The sequence below is a fragment of the Corvus moneduloides genome, chromosome 2 (genome assembly GCF_009650955.1).
Source record: "Corvus moneduloides isolate bCorMon1 chromosome 2, bCorMon1.pri, whole genome shotgun sequence".
Taxonomy (NCBI): domain Eukaryota; kingdom Metazoa; phylum Chordata; class Aves; order Passeriformes; family Corvidae; genus Corvus; species Corvus moneduloides.
In genome coordinates, this window is record NC_045477.1 from 21,674,849 (window position 1) to 21,684,497 (window position 9,649).

The window sequence follows — 9,649 nt, forward strand, 5'->3', positions numbered from 1 at the left end:
GCATATAACAGAGGCCTTTTTTTATTTACACACACACACACGGACAGCCGCGGTTTTCTCCACGAGTATGAGCACCCGTGGCTGTCATTCCTGTAATTTAGCAGGAATGTATGGCACAGCCCTGAATCCAAAAGAAGAATGTCTAAAAATAAAATTTAAAGAACGAAACCACGGTTTTGTTTGCAGATGTCATCCTGTAGTAAGCAGTGTAAGTGACATTACAGAGTCATTGACAGTGTAATGAAGGGCATCTTATGCTGCACCACCTCTGTTACAACAGCCAGCAGAGAACACCAACGAAAGCCTCAAATATTTCATTGTGGAAAAATCCTCCTTTGAGGTATTTGCCAGGAAGTTGCGATAATCTGGTTTTGAAGCTCTGTTTAAACGACACCAGAAGACTCCCTTGACCCTTTCCACTCCTGTCAGCATCAAGGTCTTGTGTTGCCAGAGTCCCCTGTGGCTGTAGGAATAACCAAGCCGAGGTGCAACTCTCCCTACCAGTTACTTGGACTAAACTCTGAGCCACCCCCCTCAAGTCCCCTAATTTAAGATTTCTGCTTTTCACAATCCAAAAGCTTTTTTGTTGAGATTTGTGGATGAAATTAACTCCACGTAAAGATTAAAAGTTTTTCACTCTCCCTTATCTTCTCAGGCAGCTCCATCCATGCCTGCTCTTTAGCATAAAGTGACACTTTCACTCTCAGATAAACAGTACTCCAGCAAATACCCCTCAGCATCTGGCAAGCAGATGCCTTTGCAGGTTGGATGATGTAATGAGTAAAGAGAAAAGGGCAATAATATTTCCCAGAACGACCACCTCTCTCAGAAATCCAGCCTCTGTGAAAGCTGTTTCCCTTTCCAGGTCTGAGGGACTTCTTTTGCATTTTTTTTTCAGACAGCAGAATGCATCTCACATCACTGCATTAATCCCTACCTAATGGATATCCTTCTTTTGCAGAAGAGTTTTCAGTTAGACTGAGCTAAATCAGCCAATAATACTGATAATTGTAATTACCTCATCTATTTACCACAGGTTTGATGCTTGTCTTGGCAGTGGAGCAACAATCACTTCCTGGGATTCCTCATTTCCATCCACAATTAAGATGACTTAAAGGTCATTCTAAGTGATAACCAATGTTGCCAGTGTAAAAAACTCTGATTAGCTTCCCCGGAACGCTGCAGGGATTCTGCAGTTCTGCCGGTCAGTGCACATCAAAGTAACCACAGAGAAGTGCGTGCATAGAATATTTTACAAAACTGATAGGGACCATGGAAATAACAAAGCATCTTCTGCATTTTTTTACCTAAGGTCGACAAAAGGCCAACAGTGCTGCCGCATTCAGTCAAGTTCAGACCTTCCTTCATTTTCATCTTACTCTTTTGCCTTATTCCAAAGTTAGTCAGGAAATTAATTCACTACTCCTCTTGCAAACTTAGGATACATGCTTGGCACACAGGCAGGAAATCAAGCTCTTCCCTTGCTGGGGGAATAGAGCGTCCAAACAGAACATTTGTTTGGTTGCTGATATTGAGCATTAAACTGAAGCAAGGAACTAAAATACTAATTCATGGCAAAGCTTAAATGCTGTAAGATGAATTTGCAAGTAGTGCTTGAACCACTTTCCACAGGACTTAATGAAAAATCACATGGTCAATTGTCTGTGGCTCCAAGACTCACAGGCCTATTTCATCACATTTAATGTGGTTTCTAGTGTTTTTACTTCATCAGAGCTATCACAGATACCAGGCACTAACATCAACCATGAAGTCACACACCTATGCCTTGATCCAAATAATTCATGAACACATTAAAGACAAATTAGAGCTCTAGATGTTTTAGGATTATTGTAACATCTGCATTTTGGTCCAAAAGGCAAGAGAGCACCTGGGAGCAGGCGAGCTGGTTTCAGCCTAGGCACCTGGGGGAACAGTACTTTACATGTCCATGACTTGTTTCTGGGTGAAAACTGAAGTAAAATGTTGATCTACTCCCCTGGACACTTGGAGTCCAGGTGTTGCTGTTTGTAGGTATCTTTGTAGCACCACATCTAATTTATAGCTGAGGGAGTGAAGGCCCTCGCACTCTACGTGAAGAGCAGGTTCAGGACCATGTGATGAAGGGGAATAGCCACGAGTGTCTGGGACCTGATGAGATGCATCCCAGGGTCCTGAGGCAACTAGCTGATGTTGCCAAGCCACTCTCCATCATATTTGAAAAGTCATGGTGGTCAGGCAAAATCCCCAGTGACTGGAAAAAACAGAAACATTGCTCCTATTTTTAAAAAGGGGAGAAAGGAAGATATGAGGAATTCTTTACTCAGAATTCTTGACTGTGAGGGTGCTGAGGCACTGGCACAGGTTGCCCAGAGAAGCTGTGGATGCCCCATCCCTGAAGGTGTTCAAGGCCAGGCTGGATGGGGCCCTGAGCAACCTGGTCTAGGGAAAGGTGTCCCTGCCCATGGCAAGGGAGTTGGAACTTGATGAATTTTAAGCTTCCTTCCAACCTAAACCATTTTATGATTTTATGAAATGTATCACAGAAGTGTGGCTGACACTGATAAAGTAATAGCTCTCTGGACAGAGTGTCCAGAAAGTTAAACAAATAATTCTGGCTTTGCAAAGTTCATGCAACAATTGAATAAAGAGCAAATACATGCATTGGCTATGACTTAAGGAAAAACAAACATTGACGTTCTGGTTTTAATACGACTTGTAACACCAAAATAAATAAAAAGTGAATTTGAATACAAAGACCCACCTTATGAAAATCCATTTTTTTGGAGTGCTATTAGGGATATTTGCTCTTGGATGGATTTTGAAGGTACAAGTTCAAATCCATAAAATTTAAAAATGCTTCTAGGCCTAATCCTGTCATCTGGGGGAGGGGGGGGGGAATAAAGGTACTTACATTATACATGAAATTTTAGAACTTTTAAACGTTAATAATTATTAACTATGTTTATGTGTCTGCTTTTTGGGTTTTTTTACGAGTAGTCTGTAAGACCTTTGCAAGAAACTTTCAAAAGGAATACTTTTCCCAAGTTTATATCCCGTCCATGCAATTTGTCAAGCTGATTTCTAGCGTATAAAAATGTACCCCTCCCTTACAAAAGTCTTTCATCTAGAAGAACATGCAAAAGCAATAATGGAGATTTTAAAAGTCAGGAGAGCTCAGCTTAATGCTATCTGCATGAACAGAGGAACTGCACTGACTGCAGGAGCATTTCCTGAAACAATCTATAATTCACAGGTAATTGGCTATGTTTCAAGTTGATCAGAGTCCTTTGAACTAGTCTAGCAATTTGGCATGGAGAATCCAATGTAATAAAGCCAGAAATGCCAGGAGTAGTAACAGTAAGAATTTTCTCCCCAGATTTTCCTATCCCTCTATTATGATGATGAAGAACAGAGAAATCTAGGAAAAGCAGAAGCACCAGGAGAAAACAGTTTGAAGATCTCAAACATTTTTCTTCTCAGAGTTTCAGTTCCTGAAGCAAATATGGCTCCACACTGAGAGCTGCGCAGGTGAGGTCATCTGCAGTACTGTGCTGCTTTTGTGCACATTAAACCATGACACAAATGCATAAAAAAAGATTGAGCCCTGTCCCTACAGTGCCGAGCAAGAATTTTGCTTCTTCTTGTCTTATCAGGTATCAGCTGAATGAGAGAAATGATTATTTAAAGCTGCAAATGTCAACACAAAGCTCTGAAACTCATCTCTGTGAATGTGGAATGGCATTTCTTTTTACTATGCTCCAGCTTGTGATGCAAGTTTCATATTAGAAAGTGAGAGATTATCCACACTGAGGAAAATGACCTGCACTAACCTGTCATTTTTTGACGAAGGACAGTCAGCAACTGAATAGTCAAACAAGTTTACAAGGTGTCACTTCTAAATAGCAGCAGGCAGTGCAGAGCTCATCTGGTGTGCTCGCTCGGGGTCAAATATCAAGCCAAGTCCTAGCTTTTCAGTAGTTCCAGAAACTGGGACATGGAAACCTAAGGCAGAGGACTGTGGGAAAACAGGGAATAATCTGCTAGCAGAGGAAAGAAATGGCAGCTGAAAGAACTAGAAACTCTTCCTGCTTCTATCAAGTTCCTTAGTCACATCTAGGTGAGATATCTGCATGTCTGGCTTATGGTTTCTTGTTTTTAGACAGCTGGTAGGAGACATTTATGTTATAGATTCATAGAAGCACAAAGCACTCAGAACAGCAAATGAACTCTGCTGCATCAGTTAGTTAAATCATAAAGTATTCTGAACAAATGCCAGAGCCAATGGAGTATTCAAAAAAAATTCATCAAATCATAATAAAAGGTTCCCAGTTCCCTGGAAATAGTAGCTTCTCACCTTTAAGGCACAAATGCCAGAGCCAATGGAGTATTCAAAAAAAATTCATCAAATCATAATAAAAGGTTCCCAGTTCCCTGGAAATAGTAGCTTCTCACCTTTAAGGCACACTGTGATGATAAATAGTCAGAGGCTGCGGGGAAGCCACCCCAGAAAACCTCATGAAGAAGCTGGCAGCTCCGAATTCAGCGCAGTGTCTGTGTTAGGTGGTGATAAACGGGGCTCCTAGTCACACACTTAGTCCAGGAAATGCAGAGACCAGCTTCATTCCCAGACACTGTCCTGTGTTTCCACTAAATGAAGCACTAGTCCTGTGGGAAAAATAGTATGCAGCCAAACAATTAAATCATGTCACATAATACACATTGTGTGGGGGAAGGGAAAAAGGGGCTGAACTATCCTTCCAAAGGCAGCCCTAGGTCTGGATTTGTCCAGCTTTTGAGAGTTTAACTTTGCAAACCTAATGGTGTTCTTTCCATATTTTTTTAATGTTGCAATCTTATCTTCCTCATTGTTTTGTTAATTTTTGTTCTCTCAGTCTCTCTGGCTCACTTACTGCAGTTCTGCACGTACCTCGGGTGAGTCAGGATAGTTAGCTGGGGGAAGACAGCAGGGTGAACAACCCTCTGGACAGAGACACGAGGCAGAAAGAACAGGATGGGGAAACTGGCCAGTTAAGCAATGATATGAAAAACATCAGCTGTAGCCCAGCCTAGGGAGAAAGAGGGAAAAACACTTTTTCAGGAGAAGAGGGAAAGTGAGAGCAGGAGCACAGCTGTGGAAGGTGAGCGTGGAGCAGCGAGGAGGTTGGAAATCCAGAGTCACTACATAGGCATTGCCTCATGCAACCCTTTTCCCTTGGCTCTTCTGCAGCACAGCAGGTAAAGGTCCTTCTGCTTGCCATGTGTGGTTGTTGTACCAGTCTTCATCCCATAGGACACCAGGGCTATAAAATCTCTGGAGCACAAAAGCTTCCCCAGTACACACATTTATCACACACATGAAAGAGAAAGAGCAGTAATAAGGAAGGAGTCCATCCAAGTCACAAAGTTCTCTGTGACCAGGTGCAATACTCCCAGGAGACAAACACTTTACCCTCAGTCACTGTTCTCCCAACCAGCTCCTTACAGACATGGCCATGTGTCCCATCTCACTGGGAAATGGATCCTTTGGTCTCCCATCTATCACTTAGTGAAACTTTGGCCTCCCAAAACACCTGAATTTACAGAGCCCCTGTCAACCCAAAACACATCTTACAAACCAGGTCCCTCCCAAAGGCAGCTCTGGGCTCTCTCCACCACACTCCTCCCCAGGCATGCACTACTCAGACACCCCCATGAAAAAGTCCAGCCTGAGCTCCCGACCCCTGATGTCACCAGCCCTGCTCCCAAGCCAGGCACCAGGTCACAGCTGCAGAGGTGCTTCAGCATTAATTCACTTGGCTCTTCCTCCCCTTTGCTTTAATCCAGAAGTCCAGCTGGCATTGCCACTTCCACAGTGCAGACTCCCACTTGTTCCTGCCTTTTCACAAGGTTTCCCACAGCATGGGAATGTCCATCTGCCCATGGGTTATATATTGACACAGACACCTTATCAGCACAGGCAGGCTTAAACATGAGTTTGAGCTCACAGGTCAATACTGGATACAAATGGGGTCACAGGCTATCAGCTAAGCAGCTCTGTAGGAAAAGGCTGTTGTAGGGAGGCTGGGGATTGATTGGAAGAAGGCTGTTTCTGAAGAGAAAGCTGAGGAAAAGCAGAGAAACCCAGGGGCACCTTGAAAAGTAATAGTTTGTGGCCAGGCAGGGGGAGTGTTGGACGGAAACCCACAGTACAGCACAGTTCTCCTGGGACCTGCAGATATACAAGTGTCTAACTGTCAGCACATGTCTGTGTGTGTATATATGTATGTATGTATAGTGCATGTATTATATAAATATACATAAAATGTTACTTTGTACCTTGGTGTACAGGCACAATGAAAATGAAATGACCGACTAATTTAGTAAACCAGTGATTAGTGTAAAAGGGAAAGAAGGTCAGTTCTGATTCTGTATCTCCTGCTGAAGTTCCCAGCCAAATCATCCTGTTTCAATTACCATCAGCTTTGTTTTGACTTTGCTGTGACTTACTTTGTTTGTTTTATGAATACAGTTGTTTTACCTGCTTCTTGTTTCTGAGCAAATAACCGCATTTACTTGACAGGACATATGAACTGATCCTGCCAATGTGTCCATCTGTGCTTCACTTCACAACCATGAATAATCCCCCTGCAATTAGCATACTTGTAATGAAGTTCAATATGGCTTTATGTGCCCAGATTTCCTCTGCAATAACAGTGAGAGGCCAAGGACTGTAACTCAACATTGCCTGTGCAAAGAAGCTGAGTGATTTAAGACTCCTGCTGCTCCCCAGGTGTTTATCTCTCTCCCACTGCCAGCTGTACCCTCACAGCAAAGCTGCCCAACAGGAGAGGCATCCCTGCCCTTTTCCATCGGAGTTCTCAGCTCAGCAAAGCAGCACAAACCTCCCCACACCCTGGACTCTGAACTAGACTAGCCAAAATTGGGGTGGACATGCCACTCATCTCACTTAGCTGTTGTAGAGAGGTTGCATCTGATGAACAGAGATATTTTGAAATGTATTTTAAAATATGGGTTATTTTCAGCTAAGTTGCATGTGAAAAGTACTTGTGCTGCTTATAAGAATAAAAATGCTATTGCTTTTTCTCACTGAGAAACTTCTGTCAGAATAAATCTGGGGCAAGAAATGTGTTGTCTTTCCTATAGTAAGGACTAGGAGAGAGTTTCCCAAAATATTTTGTGTGTTTAACATTTAAAATATGGAAAGCAGGACCGAACACTGGGACCAGCAAATCTCTTAGTGATGATGTAGTGATCGTAGGCAAATACCTGAGGAAGGTTTCAGAGAGGTGTGGGCAGGCAAGCCACCTTGGTTTCTGGGTGCAGAGTGGAAGCTGATGAGCCCCAGGGTTGCCACAGAGGTGAAGAGAAGCTTGGCTGGCTGGAGGAGCAGCTCCCTGGGCAGTAGCTGATGAGCTGTCTGTGATGTTGGTCACCTGCCGACCCCAAGGAAAGCAGCAGCCATGGGGACCTCCATCCCTCTGCACCTTTGGTGCTCGTCCCTTCCCTCCAGCCTGGGCATTCAGTGTGCATGGGGCTGGGGCATCCAGGGCTGCACCAGCAGCTCCCCAGCCAGCTAAAAGGAGGGGAGTGTGGGCTGTGCCCTGGAAATGGAGGGCAGAGGAATAGCACAGTTTGGGAAACACCGGCAGCAAGGAGCTGCCAACGAGTGATTCAGCAAAATGGGATCTCCAGAGCTGGATCAGGGTTTTCTGCTGATCACAGGGTAAGTACTGCAGTCCCTAACTAATACCAGACTAAACTCTGCCATGGGTTTCAGTGTATTTTGATTTCCTTTATATTAAAAAAAGTCATATATTAACAACACAGAGCAAAATTTGACCACATGGACCTGTGCTCTTGATGATGGTTGTCTCCTGCTGGCACTGTAACTATTTTAGTCTCAAACTTGTGCTTGCACTGGGCTATAGTTCATGTTCTCACTCAGTATGGACTGACTCCCTCTACTGGAAAATGGCTATAAACGTTATCTAGTTGATTAATGAACGTAAGTGAAAGAAATTGCAAACAATATATTTTGTAGCAAATGTGCAATTTTGATTTACGTCGTCCAAGGAACTGTAAAAATATTTTACTTCTTCCCTAATCACTGGGAAGGAGCTAGGAGTTTTAACTTCAAAGTTCATCTCTGAACTTCAGAAAAATCCACACCACTTGCACTAACCTTATAATGCATTAATCCACTGAGTAAAGTTCTGATTTCTCTTTTCTTCTGTATCTACAATCAAGCCTTGAATGGTATTCCTCTGTAATGCTAAAGGACCCTCTCCTCTTGACTTCTTCATCAAAGGGGACAAGAACCTGCCACTGACTTTACAGAAGCACCAGGACATGACATGTGGGACAGGTTGGTTTCTTTAGCAGCAACTTTTGAATACACTTTGCAAGTGGAAAAGAGCACTTGCAAACAGGATTTTAATGCAAGAATTCCTGTTATTTCTTAGGAGTTTTAAGAGGTGGAGCTGATATATTCCCTTCAGAAATTAAGATCCCTGGTCCAAGTTATTTGCTGGATAATAGATCTTAAGGAAACAAAGGTTACTATTGTTAGATGAAGTCCTCTTATCATCAGAGTAACTTCAGCAGGATCCAGGTCAGACACAGCTTTATTTTTTTTCTAGAAGAATGTGGTATCCAATGCTTTCTCTTTTTGCTTATTTGATACCAGGCCAAAGAGTCTTGAGATAAGATTTGTGTTTTAAAGTACAACCATAGCACAGCATTTATGCCTTCTTCTCTCACTCCACCCCACCCCACCAATGTGTCTCAGATGCCACATAAAGAAAGAACCTCCAAAGGGAGGAGTACTTGGTGCTTAGTGCCTTTCCTGAGGTTATCAATATAGGCACCAACTATACCATATAATTTATCTCTATCATCATAGAATCACAGAACGGTTTGAGTTGGAAGGGACCTTAGAAGATTGTCTGGTTCCAAGCACTCTGCCATGCACAATAAACCTGGTTACTCAGGGCCTCGTCCAGCCTGGCCTTGAACACTTCCAGGGATGAGGAGTCCACAACCTCCATGCCCTTGTGAAAAGTTCCGATCCAGATTTCTTGTAGGTCCCCTTTATGTACTGGCAGGGGATCTACGGTCTCTCCAGAGCCTTCTCTTCTCCAGGCTGAACAGTCCCAAAACTCTCAGCCTGTCACCATAGGGGAGGTGCTCCAGGCCTGTGATCAGTTTAGTGGCTCACCTCTGGACTCATTTCAACAGGTCAACATCTTTCTCATGTTGAGGACTCCAGAACTGGACACAGTACATCAACTACCTGGGAATTAATAGAACTGATTGCTCCCTCTCTGCCGTGCCAGCTCTGAACTGCAGCCATTGAAACACCCAGCTGCTCACAGCTCCTTTAGAGCACTGTGTTCCCCTTTTCCACTGATACAGCTATTTAAGGAATGGCATGCTTTGTCTGCAGCAGCTTCAGTGTGGCCCACCATTTTCACCTTCGATCTTTCCATCAGTGCAAAACTTTGTTAAAAGCCACTGAAGACAATACTGAGGGTTCTCCTGCCTTCTAAGTAGCTTCTCTAATATGGGATTACTGTGGCAGCTTCAACACACACACCTTTCAGTCACCAGCATTTAGGGTTTAGTCCAGATCTGTCCTTCCTCTACTCTC